At 38.8% G+C, this 21,455-nt stretch overlaps 1 protein-coding gene across 8 annotated transcripts in view; it reads left to right on the top strand.

Moving 5' to 3' along the window:
• The first annotated feature begins 1,321 nt into the window (after positions 1-1,321).
• atp2b4 (ATPase plasma membrane Ca2+ transporting 4) overlaps positions 1,322-21,455 on the top strand; it is a 133,060-nt gene continuing 112,926 nt past the window's right edge. For 5 of the 8 annotated variants that reach the window (XM_084395050.1, XM_084395046.1, XM_084395053.1 and 2 more), the window contains exons 1-2: positions 1,322-1,929; positions 3,191-3,277. The gene's annotated coding sequence lies outside the window, so the exon portion shown is untranslated. The remainder of the gene's footprint in view (positions 1,930-3,190; positions 3,278-21,455) is intronic. The other 3 variants (XM_084395047.1, XM_084395049.1, XM_084395051.1) reach the window with 2 other exon arrangements.

The following is a 21,455-nucleotide window of genomic DNA, read 5'->3' as shown; positions in this document are numbered from 1 at the left end:
GTCTGGACAAAATAAAATGATTTTTGTTAACCACTATAGGCCTATTTGACAACCTATTCCCTCCCTATTCTCATTTTCAAATAAGTAGTTTAAGCAGACACCAAATAGGCTACACAGTATTTCCAAAGCCCAAATATTGTGTTGAAATAAACAGACTAAAACCTAGGATTTTCACGTGCTATCGGAATGATCGTAAATACAATTTTCCTAGTTAAAAATTGGACATGATGAACGCCCTCTCAAGTCGTATTTACCACTGGGAATCTAAGTTTCCGAGTTGGGCGAGCCATAAACTTTAAACATGGCGGAGGGGAGAACGATTGCTGATTTTCCACAACAGCCACATCGCCTTGTATTGTCATTAAAATATAGTGCAAATTTACATATATGAATAATCGTTTTAAGTGTATTGTTTTATACACAGCAAAAATAGCCTATATTTGACAGAAATTCCAGAATTGTCAGCCATGTGACTATCTAGATAGCGCGGTGAATGTTTGGTTGTCAATGAATAGAAAAAATTCCAATAAATAGGCAAAAATAAACCTGGTGTCCTCCATGAATCCCGTTCTTTGCGACAGGTAGGCCTACTTGAATGCGACGAGCCTGTGATCACAACTTCAGACGTGGGAAGTAGGACATTTTCAACAGCACATGAAGGCATCATTGCTTTTAGTCCTTATTTTGCATTTGTATTTAATAAATGGCAAAACAGCTTAAGATGCATTTCCGCCATCTAATGGACTGGAGTGAAATTAACTTTAAAACCGCAATACAAGTTGCTATTTAGGCTACTAAAACATAAAGCACATGCCCATCCTTGTGGTAGTTGTAGTCCTTCTGTAGAAACTTGTTAGCACCTTCATTAAACAGCTTTTAAAAAATAACATTTCAAGTAGGGTTTATGGAGATGATATTAATTTATTTACATCTCAGTGTCAGTCACAAACTTTTTTTCATAAACTCAAAACGACCATCGAAAAATAAATAAAAATTCCTGGCTGGAAAACCCAAATCATCTTCTGATTGTCAGGTCTACAAAATGAAGAGCTCTATTTAGTGACACCGCTTGCTTTATGATTGAAGCCTGGTGCTTTTCAACTTTTTGCATATCATTTCAATCATGTAGGCCTATACAAATATTTCTGTTCCACGCACTATTTATAATTTACCCGTCTAGCAAGTCGAGGTGTTGGGAGTTCTAAGATCTGACCATTCATGTGCTTCAATTTTCCTTGTGATCCACCTTAAATGACTGATCCCACACACAAGTCCCTCCCTCTCCGCCGCAGCTCTCCCAACCCTCAGACTGAATCTCTATCTCCCTCTTTCGATTTCCAGCCACGGCAACCAGTGATTGAAACTGTCTTTTTCGTTGCGCGGTGAAAGGTTGCGTTTATCCGCACTTTTCCCGGCGGTTAAACGGGGGGCAACAAATAGAGCAGTTAACACGTAGAAAACAAGATTGAAAACCAAACAAAACTTGGATCTGTAGCGTTTGCGTTCCGTAGCCAAAGCGGAACATACCTCAATCCCTCTTGTGATTATTTCCTCTTTTCTCTGTACAAGAAAAGGCTGTTGGATTGGGTTCGAGCAGACGGGCTTCTTACTTTTCAACGACGTGATATAAGAAGTTTATGTTTTCAGCCTAAACGCGGAGGTCACATTTTACATGTAGGAAAAGCGACTAATTCCATCCTGCTGGCTGACTGGCACCAATTCTAAAGTTAGTTTCCAGATGCAGAGTAAACAAACACGGTTCGCAAGCGACGAAAGACATTGCCTATCCGTGCAAGTGTTTACTTAAGAGACCTTTTGCGTCTTCAATCTTTGGGAGTTTTGAGGAGAGGGCTTGTTTCTCGATGCACTGAACGAGGAGGAACGTCCCATGTGCGGCTTTCACTCTTTCTGACAACCCTTCAGCCTGAGGTAGGTTTGTTATTTTTCCTGTTTTATTTTACTCACTTTGATTTTTCTGTCTACAGGTGTGCGCGTGCATGTTCCATCTTGCAAACGGTCATCAGAGCCGCGCCGTGTTTGTTCACGAGACATTTTTTTTTGCCTGTTCCAAGTATTCATTTCTGCACAGCTTTTCGGTGAAAAATTGAATCGTTTACAGTTTTTACGTTACTTCAACTGTGAATTTATTTTTATTTTTTTGGCATTCCAGTAACGCATATAACTGTCTATTACATGTAAACCCTACGCTTAGCGTTCACGATTTTGTTATTTATGTATGTATTAGCGCATTTTTGTACCATTTCAAAATCATTGATGTCAGCGCAGTCATTTAACGTCGAAGTGTGCACGTTTCGCACTACTAGCTAATATGGTCTTTTTAATTGCCATACATAAACGGGTACATTTCATGTAAAGTGTAAAGAGGCTCTCTAGCTGATTGATAAAGAGGTAATCAGTCGATCCATCTGACGTCACCCCCTTGGGTAACGTCCACCGCGCCTCTCTCGCGCCTCTCTGGGTGTGTCCTCGCGCTATTGCGTCGAAGGGGGAAACCCTGCAATTTGTTCTCTGTGAGGAGCTTCGATTCCCTGTCCTGTGAGGAGAACAAAACATTCCCATTTGTGTCAGAAAGAGAAGAACACAAGGCACATAGACTTTCTGGTTGGTGTTATGTTTAAGTATGAATGTTAAGTGAAGATTCGTGTGTGATTATCAACGTCAGCTTCAGGTGTCCTGTAACCGTTAGCCTCAGCAGCCTGAGGGGAATATAAACGGTCAATTCGCCTCAGTCAACATTGACTTCGATTGTATGTTTTCTCATACAATGTGAGTGAACCTGAGGCTGTCATTCTGACCAACATCTTTTGTGTTTCACAGAATAAAGTAACGTTAAGCCAAATCTGCTTTGAACGACATTTAGGCGAAATTATTTCGTTTATGGGTGAACTATTCGACGTACAACTGATATTTTGCATTATGCGTTAACCGTGCTCCCTTGAAGGCCCTCTTGAGGGCGTCTGACCCTCAAAAAGGTCAGGTTATGTTTATCGTTTGAAACGCACGTAATCTTGTCCCACCGGCGTAACGTTAATGTAATCTTGAAGATGTGGATGTTTTCTGTGGCTAATAGTCCTGTGTGACACATCCTAGCAGTTAGTTTACCAGGTTACATTTACAAAGTCTCCTTGTGTGGAACGGGAAAGCCACCTTATTGTTTTACTTCCCACAGGTGATGTTCGCGAGCTAATCTTCTGCTGGTGTGAGGACAATTTATTTTGTGGACATTTTGTGCTCACAAAATAACCAAAAGAGAAAGGTCAGTCATTATGAAATATGCTGTGATCATTTTTAAAGCTTATCCCTGTAGATCCACCATAATCCAGGAGAATTCAATCCATGACTAAAAGACTGTTGTTAACCAAATGAGAGTGATTGAAACTCACATAGATCAAGGTGTGTCATCCGATAGATCTGCAAACAGTGCGTTCTTTCCGTGTTCGAACGTGGAACGTTGTGTGTGTTTGCACAAATACAGCTCATTTTCCATGATAATGTATTAGTAATTATGAAGAACCAGCTCGAGGACATCAGTAAGCAGATATCACAGCCAAACAATACCACTTGTGTACGAGTTCATGTGTGAGTGGGTGTGCTTGTGCATGCTTTAAACTTTACATAACCTGCAGGGTGGGGGTGTTTGGAGCTATCGAGAAGTTTTCTTCTCTAGTGATTACTCCAGCCGACTGATGCAATTTATTGTTGTGCATATCAAGCTGTTTACCCTGCAGAGCATCTGTTCCCTCTAATTAGGGGGAGAGTTGTACTGTTCAGCCTTCCTCCTCAGACATGATCATGGACGCTGTTGGTAACATCAGCCTGTACCGTGACTCAGGTCTCCATGGTGTGAATACTGGCTATAAATGGGATAGCTCAGGGCTCCAGAATAACATTTGAGAGCAGCAGCACCGGTGCCACTAAGTTCTACAGATGGTGGTGCCAACACCTGATTTTGAAGGAGGGGGGAGGGGGGTTATTAAACAAATATATATATATATATTTTTTTCTACAATAAAAAGTGCAGTCACTAATAATATTACATGTTTATTTCTTAGAAAGGCACATTTGACAGCAAAGCTCTGAGCTCTGAAATCCTGATCACGGCTGAAGAAAACACTTTTTACAAGCATGTATTTTAGGTACTTTAAAATTAAGATAAATAGTTTTATTTTTTTTCTGTGCAAATTATATCTGCATAAAATTACGCGAATGCACAAGTGAACTTGAACTAAGTTACATGCCATTCAGAAATGATTCATGTTGTGGACGCGGCATACGCTCTTCCTGGAGCAATGGCGACGAAACACGGCAACTAAACCCAAATAATTCACAATGTTTTATTACAATATTGTTCTCTTTATAATATTGCTGTTTGAGCTGCGTACACTAAAGATGATCACCGCACGCTTTACTACAGCGTTAATTCTTAAAGAGGTGCATCCTATATGAGATAAATCAGATGTAGATAGGCCTACACAATAAACACAATATTACAACTTACATTTGCTCAAAACAAAAGGTTGTGAATGCACACGCAAACTTAGTTGCTCTTAAAACACGTGCATGAACCTGCTTAATCGATTGTTTTGGGGGAGGGGCATTTTTTTACATTTATCTCCTAAATGTTTGCTCACTCGTTGCGATTTTACAATGGGGTAATTTTGTTGTTAAGAGTTAATGCAAGACATGGAAGCTTGATTTCAATCTTTGAATTAAATTGAAAAAAGTAGCACAAATAAATACAATAGAATAAATATACAAATAAAGAGAAATGAAAAGAAAAGATTTTGGGTAGGTCTAACACGTATTCAAAAATACTACAGGAACTGAATAAAGTAATGATACGTAAAGTAACACTGGATAGTCTTTTAGTCCTGACTAAATTAAATACATAGGCTATTAATCCTGATTCCTTACAATTAGGCTTGGCACGATAGTCGGTGTTACCGGTGTTACACGGTGTTCAGTCGCAACACCGGTTTCATCACTTGCCCACCGCAGCACCGCAAAAATGTTTTTTTAAAGCAATTACGCAGTATCCGTATTTTCGGTCACCAGTTGACTACCGTTATATGATCACGCTCAACCATTCAAGCGCGACAAAACAAGAGACCGCGCTGTAAGTCCTGCCTATTACACACACGTGCGCACACACGGAAAAGACGCGCGTCAGTATCGAGTTCTCTTTTCGGCCTTGAACAAAACATAACACACACAAATTATGCCAAAATGTCCGTTTTGTTGTTGCGTTTTTCATGAATAATAACGAATAATAACGAACCCACCATTCAAAACACTGGTTGAATCCGAAATCGCGCCCTATACCCTCAAATCGGGCGTTATTGTTCTCAACATGATCTCAAGCAGTGAAAAATAGAGGACACTGACAACGCGCTGAAATACAGGACCGAGCAGGTAATATTTAATATGAAACAAAGTCTTAACTTTCAAATTTGGTCAGTCAAACAAAAATAAAATAGGCCTACCGTTTTTTGGCTCTTTAATGTGTCGTGACAGATTGCCTCAGTTAAAGCCAAGTTCAAATCCACCGAAGTTAATCAATAACTCTTCTGACTGCTTTGTCGCACAAAAATGGTGGAATTTGATTGGTCAGATCGCGTGTCAATCAAACTCAATACGAATGATGAATTGACGCCATGTAAAAAAAAAATTACATCACTCTAACACCCCCCACCCCCACGATGAAACCGGTAATACCGGTGTTGTCACAATTCGATTAACCGGTGGGAGAATATTATCACCGTCACATCTCTACTTACAATTAAAGCTATCTTTTGTTGTTTTGACAACAAAATTAATGATAGACACATATGGCTGCTATCACTTTAAGAACTAGTGCACGGATCCATTACGGTTTCATTATACTGTCTGTCACACTGTCAAAAGCGTTCTATGCTTATTTAAGACATAACCGACTGTCTTTACGAGGTTACTCACCAAGACCAGAGTTTTGACTTAATTTTGCGTGTTTTTGATCGTTAAAGCGATATAATCCGCGAAAAATGACTTTTGTTACTGGCGAGCTGTTTGTGAGGCGGCTTTAGGCTACTGTATGTATGCACGCAAAGAAAAATAGTACTGAATAGTTTAAAATTGCTTGAATATTTATACTGGTAAGACTTAAAAAGACGAAGTACCTAAAATGATAAACGTTAGTTACGATGCAATGCTGGCCCGATTGTGCAAGTGACAATTCCGTCATGTCCCGACTCCCGAAAAACGTGTCCTGTGTGGATTGTTACTCATACAACCTACATGCTAAAGTGAATCAATGTTTGTGTGAATTTCCCGCATTAAAAGTAGGAGATCTGCGGGAATAATTAAAATTATGCGCAATACCCGCAATCCTACGCCAGAATTTGAGCCCTGCATGTGGAACTCTCGTAGACTTTTAACACGTTTTCTGCACGAACATCTGACTGTACACAAATTACATCCGCCGTTCCTGTCGGATCCAATATAAGAAGGCACAGCATCTTTTTTTTTTATTTCAGTCTCTCTGCAAATCCACCGTGAGAAGGCAAAGCCAGTATTGTATTGCTGCTTGTTCTCAAAACAGTCCAGGGCTTCAGACTGCGACCTTTTTTCCTGCTGATGCGACCCAAATATTTATTTATTTGCCGAGCAGTGAATGCAAACAAAATGGAAGCGGAACGAAAATGCTTTTATGCTTCACGGACCGTTTATTAGTTCGGACCAATAATTCCAATAATTCCAATTAGAGAGCTCTACAATTCAATTATTACTAGTAACAATTACAATTAGAGAGCTCTCTAATTCAATTTTTACTAGTAAAAAAAACGAATTAAAGATATGTATAATTGCAGAGCTCTGTAATTGAATTAAAGGTGCCATGTGTAAAAATTGAGGTAAAAATATCCAAAAAATGAGCTACACGCATCAAAAGAATGAGAAGAAATAAGGGCGATGATGTCATTAAAAAAATGACAAGTTATAGTGCTGCAGAGATATCAACCTGAATTAGCAATAGCATTACTAGCCACGGCCCGACAGGTGTTGTAATACCAGTTTCGGCCATGGGAGGCGGTATGCGAGCAACATAACCACCACCAGCCCAACTGCAATACACGAATAACTCGCACGGCTTGTGGACGTACTTGAACCTGATGTCAATCGTGTGGAAAATACAGCCCACTACTACATTTCAGTTCAGGGAAGAGAGCGGAAGAATGGCTGAAGCCCTTGGCAAGAGACCCTTACCACCACCACACCCACCCGCTGCAGGGATAAAACGCGCTCGGAATCGCAAATAAAATCTGATAAAAAAAGGAACAGAACCAGAGTAAACATTGGCACTGCTTTCCATCGCTGGAGACAACTAATGGCCATGAAAGAAATGAGCTTCGACTCCGAACTTGCAACATTTCTGTTTATTATAACAACCTATATTATGTTTATTAAATGGCTTTCCTGAGGTAAATCTGACATAATTGTTCTCCAGCTATGTTATTGACCTCTTCACGCTGATAAAAAACACTGATTGGTAGATATTATGTATGAGGAATACATTTCGGTAAGTTGTAGCCTACTGTATCTTTCAACAGTGTTCGTGTTTTTTACTATTAGCTACTAGAGATGATCGGTTCACGTGCGCTAGGGATCTGTCACGTAACATTTACAAGCGCCAAAACGGTATTTATTGTTTGAATTGCGTAATAAAATTGACAGAATCTGAGAGCTGAAATTTTTTTTATATCATAACTAACCTGCTCTGTCTAGTCTGTCGGTCTCCATGTCCTCTTTGCTTCGGGATTTTTCTGTGCGCGAGAAAATAGATGTGTGTCGTGAAAGCGTGTGAAAAGTGTCAATTGCGTGTGTCTCACGGTGAATGCGTGATAGTTGGCAGCTCTGGTTACGTTGTTCAACATCAGCGAATGCTGTCTGTCAAATTAATGTAATTCAAACTAACGATAAAAATGTAATATTAACAAAACGAATATGAACATATTCACTGGTAAAGGTGAAGGGGAGTAGCTTGAAGATGTCATATTCATAGAGTAGACACACTTTCTGGAGGTATACTGCCCCCATCTGGTATGGAATGTGGAGTATGAATTGATTTTTTTTTTTACACATGGCACCTTTAAAGAGCTCTGCAATTGCATTCTTACTAGTAACAATTGAAATAGAGAGCTCTCTAATTGACCCTTCGCTAAGCCACGCCCGAAAACCACCACTGGCCAATCGTGGCTTAGCAACCGTAACTAGGCGCGGGAGGTCTGGCAAGCTTTCGAGCGAGGGAAACATGCCCAAGCGTTATGCGTATGGATTGTGCAAATCTGATACCCGGTATCCTAAAAGTTTGGACGGGGTGGTGGATTTTGTTCCCTTCCCGAAACCTAAAACCCAAGGGGAGAAATGCCGGGCGTCATCTTCATTTATATAGCGTTTTTAACAATGTAGATTGTTCCAAAGCAGCTTTACATTGATAATAGGAAATTAAAAGTAAAGTGTTTTGGCTTTATAGCAGCTCTAGAATAAAGTTATTGTCCAGCTCGTGGATCAAGCAGTGTGATTAAAGGCAAGACGGAGGCTCACTGACATAACTTAACGTTACTTAAAAATATATTTCAGCATTTTGTTAATCGACGGCTAAACTAGTACCCCAATCCGATCGCGACTCTCCCGGTGTTAGTTCTAGTATAAGTAAAAGGTAGTTAGTAAAAGGAGGGAACATCAGGGGGCTTGCCGGAGATCTCCAAGGAAAAGGTTGGTATGCAAACTTAATCAGTTCATAACAGTAACGTTAGTCACTTATGTGACCCACGACGTGTGAGCTGTAGCCTGGTGCACTAAAAATATAAGCGGGAGAATGTTATCATTGCAAAGTGGTCAGGCTAATGTCTTGTGTTTATTCCACAATACTTATGGATAAGCTGTTTGATTTATAAATATTAGATTTTCAAATTTCACTCACCCTGCTGTGCATGCACATAGCTGTTCCTCAATTTGTGTGTTTCCCATTTGAATGGTCAGCGTATGAGGCGCTGCTGCTTGCGCTGGGACCTAACGATCTAGGCTTTAGCTTCAATTTTGATGAAATTATTCTCTAATCGTTTGCATATTATGTCGTGGATATATCCCTCGAATGCATACTGCAGTCCCTTTTGTCTTGCTCTCTCAGATTTTCACCTGTTCTCCAAAAATGACTAATTATCTCCTTGGGAATGTCTGAAACCGGTGCATACATACTGTAATAGACGTGCCAGGCGCAAAAGCTTGACAGGCGTAGCAACAGTAACTAAGGAGGGCGGGGCTTAGCGAAGGGTCAATTGGAATTCTTACTAGTAACAATTCAATTGTAGAGCTCCGTAATTAAAAATGAATGGAAGTCAATAGAGACATGACTAGTTAAAATTCATTTGTAGAGCTCTGTAAATGTAATTCTTACTAGTAATAATTGAATTGTAGAGCTCTCTAATTGATTTCTTACTAGTAAAAATGCAATTACGACGAGTAACGCTGGGTACAATTTAAGCTAAAACGGCTTTCCATACAGCGGAGATCAACTATTTTTGACTGTCAAAATGCCGGCAGACACAGCTACAGTGAGTTGTTCAAAATCTTTCTTTTTAGTAAACTCTGTGTACACAAACAATGTTCTCAATGCTCGGGTTCATGTGTAGAGACCCTGGTGATACTTCGAGCAAAGTTTCATGTTGTGTCGAGCCTTCTTAGTGTTTTAAAAATAGCGATTTTTGATGCTATCATAGAAGTGCCCCAAGCACTCCCATTCAAAAGGCAATTTGACCGAAAACGAAAATACGGTCAAACTTAAAAGTGGCGTTTCCATTCTAATTATGCTTTTAAACGAAAGTTTGCCTCGGGTAGATTAACAAAAAGACCCTAGGTTGCATTTTGGCGAGAGTTATCCTTTAAGTCAGCATAAATTTCTTCATTGTGGTAATGAGAATTGCAGGGAGTGATTTGAAGTCACCGTTGGGAATTGATTGGATTGTTGGATGGATCTTGGTTGTTTGCTAATTGCTGAGATCTCATGTGTGTGACAGTTTACTGGAGGAGAGCAATCATTGTCCCTCATTCGTGCACTTATCAAAATAGATGAGATGTCATTACAAGCGGTAGAAGTTATTTTGATTAAAGATTACAAGGGCACATGAATGTGTTAGCACATGCGTTGCTAACACAATGCTAAATCATAAATCAGATGTATGTACAATAACATTACGATGTCCAGCAATCGATTTAAATAGTACATTGGGTTTAATTTGTCGTTTAATGAGGTCTAATACATGTTGTTAGTGGTGGGTATTTTCACGTGAATAAATACATAGATCTGACTATTTTAAGCGCGTATTTAAATGGTCCAGTGGCAGAACTTTTGCCAAGCGTGTTAGAGGTTCTGGGTTCTAATCCGCACTCATGTAGTTTTTTTTTTTTCTCATCAAAACTGATTGTTTATCAGTGGTTGTATATCAGGCAGGGACACGTTTGTGTGCATTTTGTTTTGTAATTTCACCGGAACGAATAGAGTGTCTCCACAAAGGATTGAAGCGCGCGTCCGAGTGAAGACTGTGCGTGAGCCACAAGAGAACACCGTATCTGCGCCACTGATCGCAGCGGCAACGAGCACTTTGATCACTTGATTTCCAAAACAACACATTTCAGCGCTAGATCGCCTCTTATTTAACAAATGAACTAAATGAATGCTCTGCTAGTTAACTGGAGATGTTTTATTTATTTGTATTGGTACATCAATGAAAATATATGCAATAATAAATATTTGACAGAGCAATATGGATTAATATGGAGCAATATTTTTTTCTTAGTCGTTTCTGTACAATTAGGGCAGACACTTAAATGCATGTTTGTCCTGAAGCATTCTGCCTTTTTATTACACATTAACATTCTTGCGCCAAAAAAGTTTTTTCCTGGATAGCTTCCTGATAGCATGTTACACACATTTCTTTTGCATCGTTTTCCCTATAGTTTGCTTGTACTCAGAACAGTAGCACCGCTAAATAGGAAAACATTTATACCAGGGTTAAGTGTGGCAGTGTAATGATTACAGAGGTCAGGTGATTCTTAGCATCTGCATGTTGTTTTCCTCTCCCCTGTCAGACGGTGTTGCGTGTGTGCTTGGGTTTGACAGCAGAACAGCGCGACCAAAGGAACCTTGCAGGGATGCCACGAGTCACATTGGCTCAGCTTGGGCGAAATGGTGAATGCGTGAATAAGTCATTTTGCATTAGCAGTGGGTTATTTCAGAACGTGGATGTGAGGTTGCTCGGCATGTAGTGGCAGGAGAAAGATCTCTGCTGACAGAGATAAAGAGAGAGGCCTCCCTGTAACAGATGCTCATACTTGTTCGGCTGGGAAAACAAGCATGCTTTTTTATTTGTACGTTCCAATCACAGCGAGCTTCAACATTTGTGGTGTTATCACTGGGGGCTAGTGGAGGATGGTTTCACCCCCCCCATCAGCCACTCTCAAACTAGTAGTCTGAAGATGTGCTTTCACTTTCTTCATCTTGTTTTTTTCTCTTTCCTACATTTACTCACTCCATTACTTTGTTTCCCTCCCTCTTCTATTCTGACTCTATTTATTTTTCGCCCTCCCACTTCTGTGTGATGTTTAATGCAGTGTGTACAGTGATATTTGAGTGTGCGTGATTGCTGGTTATCCAACAGTCTTTAACTGTGTTTGCTATTGCTTCAACATTAGATAGTAGGTCTAGGCATTGACACAAATCTCATGGTTAGATTAGACTTTGATTCACAAGCTTGCAATTTTATTCACTTCCGATCTCGATTCAATAGATTTATTTGGATATACTGTATATCAGGTACAGTAAATGTCAGTTTTGTCTCAAGAAAAAACTCTCTATGAACAAATGCTGTAAAATACACAGGGAACCCTGTCACTTGATACATTACTATAATACATAACTGATTTGTATACAAATATTTAAATTGCATAAAGGCAGTTTGTATTATAATATTGTTATAACTTTTTTATGACCAAATTGTTTATATTTCAAAAAACGAATTTAAGTAGAAACACTTTGGTATCGAAATTGGAATCGAGAATAGTATCTAAAAATGTTGGTGTCATAACCTTATTTATTACAGTACAAGGAGACATGGGTCAAAAACAATACCTTTGTTAATTTATTACTTTTTTTTGTGGTGGGGCCAGTGAAAATTTAATAATTAAATTAATTTAATCAAATAGAGAATCGAATTGAATTGGGTGACCTGTATCGCCTTTGTTGAACTCTGCAGGGCATTGGCCCTCTAGGAACTGAGTTTGAGACCACTGTCTTAAGGCTTTATTAGACCTGTAGTGTAAAACACTGTTGTAAGTCACTTTGCTGTGTACTGTGTGGGTTTTTAAAGTGTTTAGTATAAAAACAAAATTGGAGACGCACAAAGCAGCTAAGCAAGTTTGCAGGACCCAGTTAACACTCCCAGTGAAGCAGGCTTTCCTGTAGCTCAAACAGTAGAGCGTTGGCGCTAGGAACGCCAAGGTCATGGGTTCGATTCCCAGGGAAAGCAATAACTGATAAAATGTAAAATGTGTACCTTGAATGCAATGTAAGTCGCTTTGGATAAAAGTCTGCCAAATGCATAAATGTAAAATGTAAAATGTAAGCAGTGCCTTAAAGGGCAGAATACACTTTCAGATTATATGTCAAGTTCAGAAACATGACCAGTATAACAGTGAGAGAACCTGGTCTTCGCTCAATGAGACGGCAGCTTTCCTGGCTCTATCAGAATTATAGCGTTGCTCCTGCAGCCCACGCAGCAATGGCAGTTACATAACGATCACTGATGTCTCCCCGCACAACTGTTAGAGTCAATCGACAGGTCCCACGTTCAACCTCCACTGCTGGCCTTACACTGTGGGCCATGGTGGGCGGCATAGTCAATAACTCGAGCCTGGGTGGAAGATTGAATGGAAAAAGAACATGACAACAATGACCATGCTTTGTAGAGAAAATTCCCAAGCAGGGCAGCTTACAGAGATTGCATTCAGTGTGTCATATTGAGATGCATCATGTTCCCACTTGTGATATATTTAAGATAGAAAATGTATTAATTGAATGGGGTATTAGCCTGGGGTAGTTGGTGATATGGCCATCTGTATCAACAGCCACAGATGAGCAAGAGCCTCAGAGGTAACACTCTTCAAGGGCAAATTAAACAGCCAAAGGGATTTTGTGTACTTATACTGTCAGTTGTTGCAGGCCCAAAACTTATGTGTGAACTGTCACAACTTGTTATTTGTTATTATTGGCCCATATTTAATTTAATAATTTAATAGTGAGAACGGGATACGGATGAAGAGAGAGAAGTGGGGTGAAGGGGATTAATGTCTCAGACAGTATGACAGACCCTAAACAGATTCTGTCAGATTCTTAATTAAAAGTTTTAAGAGACAAGGCTGAGGGAGTGCTCAATTACAGAACCGATTGAGGGTATTTGGAATGAACAGTCCTACAGGTTGGCTACAGCACACGAAAACTGATGCTTCTCAAATAGGTTTTTGACTCGCATAAGGAATAAATGAAAGTCGGTTTCTCTTTGAGTTATTATGAGATTGTATCTGTTTTAACTTCAGTACTTCATTAATGAGAATCAAGTGGAAGAGAATTTAGAGCCATTGTTTATTTTGCATTGTCCGCTCCTTGGTCTGCTTATGTCATATGCCATATGCTTATGCTTATGTCATAACCTTATTTATTATGGTTACAGGTATCAAAAATAACGAGAACAATACCTGGCTTGTTTTATAGTCCCATTTTCTTTACTTTTCTTTTTTTTTTCTTTTCTTTACTTTATTAATTTTGTTGATTACTGGGCCAGTAGAAAAAATCCTTAGCGTTGAGCCCTGATATGTCAAGAATTATGTAAAGTGATCTGGTTTTGCAGGCTAGATTTAATAAATGGTCTTTTTGGAGAAAGACGTTTTTTTAAAATTCTTTAAGAGTTCTAAAAGTTACAGTGCTTTGTGAAATACACAAAATGACTAACATTTGACTATCCTCAGGTGTGTAAAACTTGGATATTGGTCTCTGCAATCTAAAACCGAATTGTTGATCTCATGCTGTTCCTTATAATGGATGCAAAATACTGTGTCATGACTTCTCAACGCCTGGCAGTGACGTACATTGCCACATCATATTTCTCACAGAGATGTAGGCTTTTTGTAATAGTCTGTGTTATTGTTGTTACACAGTGTTCATTACCTGCCCACCATGGCACTGCCCCCAACCGTCATTTAGATTTTTTTATAGTAATGAAAATCATTTAGAGAACACACACTACAGTTAAAAACTGAACTCGTCTGCTCAATGTGGTGTGAGCTGAACAAGAGTCGCAGCACAGATCAGCAGCAGGAGTCAGATTTCATTTATAGTGTTGGACGAGGGTCACAGGCTGACTGACAAGACGATGGTGGAAGATTTGGTTTCCAAGCAAAATGTAATAGCGCCTAGGCTATTTGGCAATTTTTTGGATTTAAACCAATGCTATTAGGGAACCTGTAAAGGGTTAGTTGTGTTTTTCTAGTTGTTGTGTTTTTTTATTAAGAATAATAATTCATTAAATAATTCAAGCAATTGCTGCCCTCGAATTGCTGCTAATTTGAAACTTCCATAGGAATTAATTGAAAAACTCGCTCTGCGATTAACCGGTGCAGTGTTTCCCCTACCATTATATAAGGGGGGCGCCCCGCCCTCCTAACGGCTCCCCCCGCCCCCCTTGGAGGTCAAGTAAATTTGATTTGATTTTCTTTATAGCGACAGATTACAATTTGTTATTTTATAAAAAAAAAAAAAAAAACCTAAATGGCCCTTAAGTAATATGTTATTTATCTTATTTCCACGATGGCATGTCTTTTCTGTCTGTGTTTACAATTATCCCAATGAGTGCGCACACTCACACACAAACAAACACTTTCGTCACATACAGTTGAGCACTAGCGGACAGAGCGCGCGGCTGGAAATGTGTCGCTGAACTGAAGATGGCAACACTCGCTCTACTGCGAGTAGCAGCCGGAGTAGCTGTCCTGCTCCAAGTCTAACGCCCGTTTCACATATATTTCGTTTGCGGTGAGTATTTTTTTTTCCGTACCCATGTTAACAGAGCTTTCACACTGCACGAGGATGCAGTCCGTCGATGATCGATCTGTTCCAGTTGCGGTGCGTATACAGCAGTGCAGAGATCGTTTCTGCACCGAGTCTATTTCTGCTGTGCTGCAAACGCTGAATTAAAGTGACAGCGCATGTTTCGTGGTCAAAATGAACACCGATTGACCTGAAAATGTAGTAATTTCACCATAAGTGCGATTAATTAAATAAAATGTAGTAATCTCACCATAAATTTATTTAATTAATTACTACTTTTTTCACTTTCACACAGTTAAAGCAAGGAAAACTACAATTTACCTCAACAAGGCGACATAATGAACAACACTCGTCTTATTCGTGGAGGTGGAAAAACAAGTTCTTTGTGACATGCAAGATTTATTGTATTAAAATTTAAATACAAAAGATTTTAATATAAGTACATGGTTAAATATTTTACCACTTGCTTGAGCAACTTAATATATAATTATATAGAAGTAATGTATTGAATAATACATTGTTTAAATTGTGTTTACGTGAACGCGCGTTCACAGCAGTGGTGCGTCTGACAGGATTATTCTCTCCAATAAATGCATCATAGAAATAAAAACTTCTCATAAAAAAAGCCCATTTAAAATGTATATATATATTGGTTAGTATTTATAAATCTTTTTTTAGTTGTTAGTTAAAAAATAAAACTATTTAAGCTCTGGTCCATTAATATTAACAAATTCTATAAATTTAACAAAGGTTATTTGCAAAAGTCAATTTTAAAAAGATTTAAATATGTTTATTTATTTTTTTAAAGAGATATCTTATGTTAACATTTTTTAACTTTTACAAACCATTACCCTCCCAGACAACCAATTTATGTGACAGATAGATAGATAGATAGATAGAGATAGATAGATAGATAGATAGATAGATAGATAGATAGATAGATAGAGATAGATAGATAGCGTCTGTGTCAATTTTCCCCAAACCAACCAACCCCCCCCCCCCCCCCAAACCTGTAAACCTAGGGGAAACACTGCGGTGGGAGAATTTCCTCACCGTCACATCCCTACAGAGAGGGAATAGCTTATTTGGTAAGTGGATGAGGGTGTGGTTTACACAAATTGATCTTTTCTGTGTTTACAGAAGACATTTTCCTTTAAAACCTTATTGTTTGACAGTTAATCTCTAAAGTATCAGTGATGAATGGAATATTTGGGGGGGGGGGGGGGGGGTTTAGGTTTTTTTCCTTCATGTCATCAGCCACTTTCCTCTTGTGGTATTTGGGGAAGTTTAGAATCTATCTTAGCTTTGTCATGGGTGGAAACTGTTGTGATGTTCCATGCAGTGTGACACACCCAATATATTCATGGTTTGGTAGGGAATGTGGAGGTTGTGGACCGCACATGCAGGGTAAAACGGGTCAAAAATGCGCAAGTTTCTGAAACCCACATGCTCTCTCTCCACACAAGAACTCTCAGTAGGAATGAAATGCGACCATGTGAGTCTCAAGTCAGAGAGGAGTGGTAGAAGGAGCCTTTGTAGATTGCGTTCTCCTTCCCAACTTTTTCCACTGCTGCGTAAGGCTGACTATTAATGTGGTTTTGTGTGTGACAAGCAGCATAGCAGAATGTGGTAAGATACGCCTAGTGTCGGACAAGAATTTGTGTGTTTTCTGTCCTCATCACCACTGAAAAAAAAGGCTTTACAAGAAATTCCATTACCCCATTTAAAACAAGCCCCATTATGGTTCCCAAATGTTCTGTGTTTGAGCAGAAGTTGCTAAGAGATCAAACTTGTGTGTTCTGCATATGCTAGCATCTTGTGACATGCATTCATGGGTGTGGGGGTGGGTGGGGATTCCCTAACCTGAGGATTCCTAACCTCTCAACTGAATTTGTGGAACCATTTTCAACTCTTTGTATTGCAAGTGATGCATGTTTCATGTAGCTGATCTTATGCAGTGCAACATAACGTCTGCCAGAAGATGGATTGCTTTGAGGTAAATTTCCTAAAGGCTCATTGGCTGACATTGGGTGTGGTTCTATGGTCAAGCCTCCTATCAGCCAATTTCCCTGCAAATGTCAAAGACAAACCTCAAGATGGGAGCTCATGGTCTGCAGTTGGTCTTACTGAACAAGCTTATGGTCTTTTGGAGGCTCCCTGCAGCTCAATCCCAAGTCATGATGAAGCGAGAGAGACAGCAGAGATCAGATCTGTAAACTGTTGACCTCCTCCCTCTGAGGTACCACTAGGGTGCATCTCCTCATGTCAAAGCGGAAGGCCTTTAACTATATCAAAAAAGCCTAGACTTTCTTTGACCGCTATTGTGGAACTTTTCAGTTGCTAAGGCATCATGTCAAGCCATCAATTAAATTTAAAGGTAGGCTGTGCTATTTTAAATACAGTAGGTAGTCATCCAAAATCCCCTTTGCTTATTTTTAAAAAGAATGTTTGCTCAATGTATTTGTGTTTTTACTTTTTGTAATAGCTTACACAGACAGTGCAAGAAGCTTTATTTCAAACTTTAAAATGACTTGTCAAGAAAGACAAGTAAAGATTAAAGAGTCAGTAATAAAACAATAAAAAACAAAACAAATTGCAAGCAGTAGAAATAAATACAATAAAATATAAATACAAATTAAATAAAATGCTGTACGTTTTTCAGGTATGTCTAACAGTAGTATTCAAATAACAAATACAACAGAAGTTGAATAATCAAATATAAAATAACTCTGCATAGTCTTAATTGTATAAATTAAATATAGATTAATCCTTATTAAAGCTACAAAAGTAATTCAGTCAGCGAGGGACTTTCTTTGTCTTTTGTTGCTTGATTAGCATTAGTGACAGACAGCAACATTTGTATTAGGCTGCTGTCACTTCAAGTGCTGACACACAAATCCATTGTACTGTTACTCATGTTTCCTTTGTCAACTGTTTATGTTCACTTAAGACATAACTGACTTTTTACAAGGATATTTTGACATATTTTTGTGTTTGTCTGTTCAAGTACAAAAAGATGCTGAAGAGAACTCAATTCAGTATCGTGCAGTATAAAGTACGAGAGGTGGCTTTCTGTGCGCTTGTTTTGGATGTTTGGATTGCCTCCTAACACAAATTGCTGCTCTTTCATATGGAGAGTGTCGGCTACCTGGGTGTTTAAGATTTACAGAACAGAGCAGTATTAGGCAAATTGCCTGTTAAGTACCTTGATAAATGTTTTTGTGTCCAAACATATTTTCATTTAGTTCTGTTTAATCATTGGAAGTGTTCAATCCAAGCGTTCAATTGGTTTTGTAGGGTTTTAGAATGTTTGAACAATGTTTTGTCAACAAAATCTGACATAATCTGGCCTTTGAGGTAAGAGGTAAATAAAACTGTTGAGGTAGGCTAAATGTCCCTTGCTAATTCTATAAAAACAAATTTTTTGTGGAGAATTAGATACAGAAATGTAAAATATCTTTATCAGTTAACTTTACATTCACACTGTTGACCCTGCTGTTACCAGCAATTAATCACTGTGTTTTGAAACTACATGGCAACATCTATTTATAAATCATGTGGTTTGTTGAGGAGAGATGTGCTAAGTGATATGTGCTACTTTTCTAAGCGATTGGATAAAACGGATCTTCAGAAAATGTAAGAATCTAGAATGTTTCTGTAGTTGTATACTGTCTTTTGTATTGTCAGAGCTCTAACACACAATTTTCATTAGAGATGATGATCCTCAGAGGAAGAGATTGTGTTTTGATCCAAAGCTGTCATGGTGTTAAACTTCTCATAGAGTTGCAGGCTTTTTTGTAGTTGTGTGTGTGTGTGTGGTGTTGGGTTTGGTTTTGATTGTTGTCCATTGAGAACAAGACTCAAGCATTTCTATGCAGATAGGCCTGCTGAATGGAACAAAAGACAAGTCACAAGGGCGTGTGTCTGTCTGTGAGTCAGCTGTTAACATTTGGTTTAAAAAGCCTCTGTCACTGTCTAATAATTTGTAGCATAAAAGGGAGCCTCAGCAGAAGCTGTCTAGTGAGTGAAGATAACCCAGTGAAGATACTTTTTCCCTCCAGAGCAAAACAGGTCTTACAAGCGGAGAATGTGACATCTGTTGACATTGTCAAGACTCTATCCATCTTGGGACCAAACAGACACTCTGGATTTGAAGAAGCAGCTCGGCAGAAAAAAAAAAAAGTGGGATGGTTTCAGACAAGAACACATTACATTTATTCCAGTTATTGGCAGAACTGTTGATGTGAACTGAGCCACATTCATTGCACAGACAAATCCCAGGCAGTGTTGCAATGTGTTTAGACTTGTTTTGCTGGTGGTATAATTTTCACAAGCTGCAGTGGTCTTGAACTTGCTCTGTGTTGAGAGAGGGCATGTTCAGCTAGCGCAAGAGCTAGGGAAGGATGTGTAAATGGAGGAAGAGAATGTAAATCATAGCCTTCTGGCTTGCATGTCACATGTTTCTTAATTGCCATCACAGAGAGTGGAAATTGCTGAGGTGTCACACATAGAATATTTTAGTTCTTGAAAAACCCTGTGGAGCATCGTGAATGATTAAGATGGTGTTGAATCTTTTTCCATGATTCATAGCATTTTGTCGCAATTGTAATTGTTTTCTTCAGGATCTGCATTTTTTTTTATTTTTATCTCAGGACAGTTTTGGTCATTCAGTATCAGGGTTTTTCCTGGCTCAAAACGAGGCGGAGGTGGTAAAATCCTGATCATGCATTTTAATAATAAGATAATTAAATTTGTATTTTTCGTAGACCATCATATAGCCTATTTTGTTTCCCACTGTATTTTTGTGGGTGTAGCTCGGTACCTCTAGAGGGGTCCGGGGTCGGGTGCCGTAAAATGTTGTACATTTTAAAGATAAATTCATTAATCTGGTGCACTTTGAGTCCGCTGTTAAAAAGAAATAATCCACCCGCCAATCGCCCAAATCTATGATATTCTTTGATTTAGAATTACAATTATTCAAATTCTCAGTGTTAAGCATGATAATATGGTAACATATCACAGTAAAGTAGGCTGATTTAAAATTAACATTTATTTAAAATAAAAGTTCTTCTTTTGGCAAAATTACATTTCCTTAAAGGGATAGTTCACCCAAAAATGAAAATTCTGTCATCATTTACTCACCCTCAAGTTGTTCCAAACCTGTATGAGTTTCTTTGTTCTGCTGAACACAAAGGAAGATATTTGGAAGAACGTTTGTAATCAACAGATACAAACATTCTTCCAAATATCTTCCTTTGTGTTCAGCAGAACAAAGAAACTCATACAGGTTTGGAACAACTTGAGGGTGAGTAAACTGATAGAATTTTCATTTTTGGGTGAACTATCCCTTTAATAGCCTAAACAGAGGCTTTACTCCCTTCAAACTTTTCATTACATCACTGTTGGAAAACTTCTTCTCTTATCAGAAGATTTTTTTTTTACCTTTATAAAGTAATTTTATTTAATGTATACTCCATCTTTCATTTCAAATTCTTAAATTTGATCAATACGTTCAATTAGAATAATAAGACACTAGGCTGTTACCAATCAAATTAAATAATTTACATTGAAAAATTACAGCTGTTGATATTGAAATTGTTTTAATCAGGGCATTTGTCCGGTTGGGCAAGTACAATTCTTTCACGTGTCCGGGACAAGCGTTAATGTTGAGCCCTGATATGTTTTCCCTGAAGAGAATTCCGTTGTTGAAAACAAAAGTAAAAGAGTGACGCACGCTCATGGCGTTTTACCATGATGAGAGTTCCGTGTCTTTATTAAACTCAACACATCATGATGATTTATCTGTTATCCATCCTCGATTCATTGGAATGTAATGTTTTTATTCCTTGACCCGCCCGACCCGCGGATTATGATCCGCGCAGCACTATCAGCAAACTATACGGTTTGAGAATGGACACAGGCCGGGAACCCGCAACAGAACCGTCACGGTGGAAAAAGTGTATCTGAGCATGATGTGACTGTCTGTCCGAGTTTTGTTGAGAGCCGGAGGCGGCACGAAATTTGACAGAGGCGGCCACCTCGTAATTCTCTATGCAGAAAAAACGGAGTATTATCCACTGGCTGCTATAATACAGCTGTACTTGTAGAAAACCACTGATGACATAGCACTGACTCCCTTATGAAGCAGTTTTTCCCATTAATGTTGCTCGTTTATGAACTCTGCTTCAGTGCCTTCATTAAAAAACATTATTGGACTACATTAAGTGATTATAATGACTCTGGGATTTGTTCAGCAGTGTTTCTATGATAACCAGCAAGTTATGCTGGGCTGCAATTAGCTGAA

Source organism: Rutilus rutilus (assembly GCF_951802725.1).
Source record: "Rutilus rutilus genome assembly, chromosome: 22".
In the NCBI taxonomy this organism is placed as follows: Eukaryota; Metazoa; Chordata; class Actinopteri; order Cypriniformes; family Leuciscidae; genus Rutilus; species Rutilus rutilus.
The sequence above is the reverse complement of the archived record's forward strand: the minus strand, read 5'-3'. Positions and strand labels throughout refer to the sequence as shown.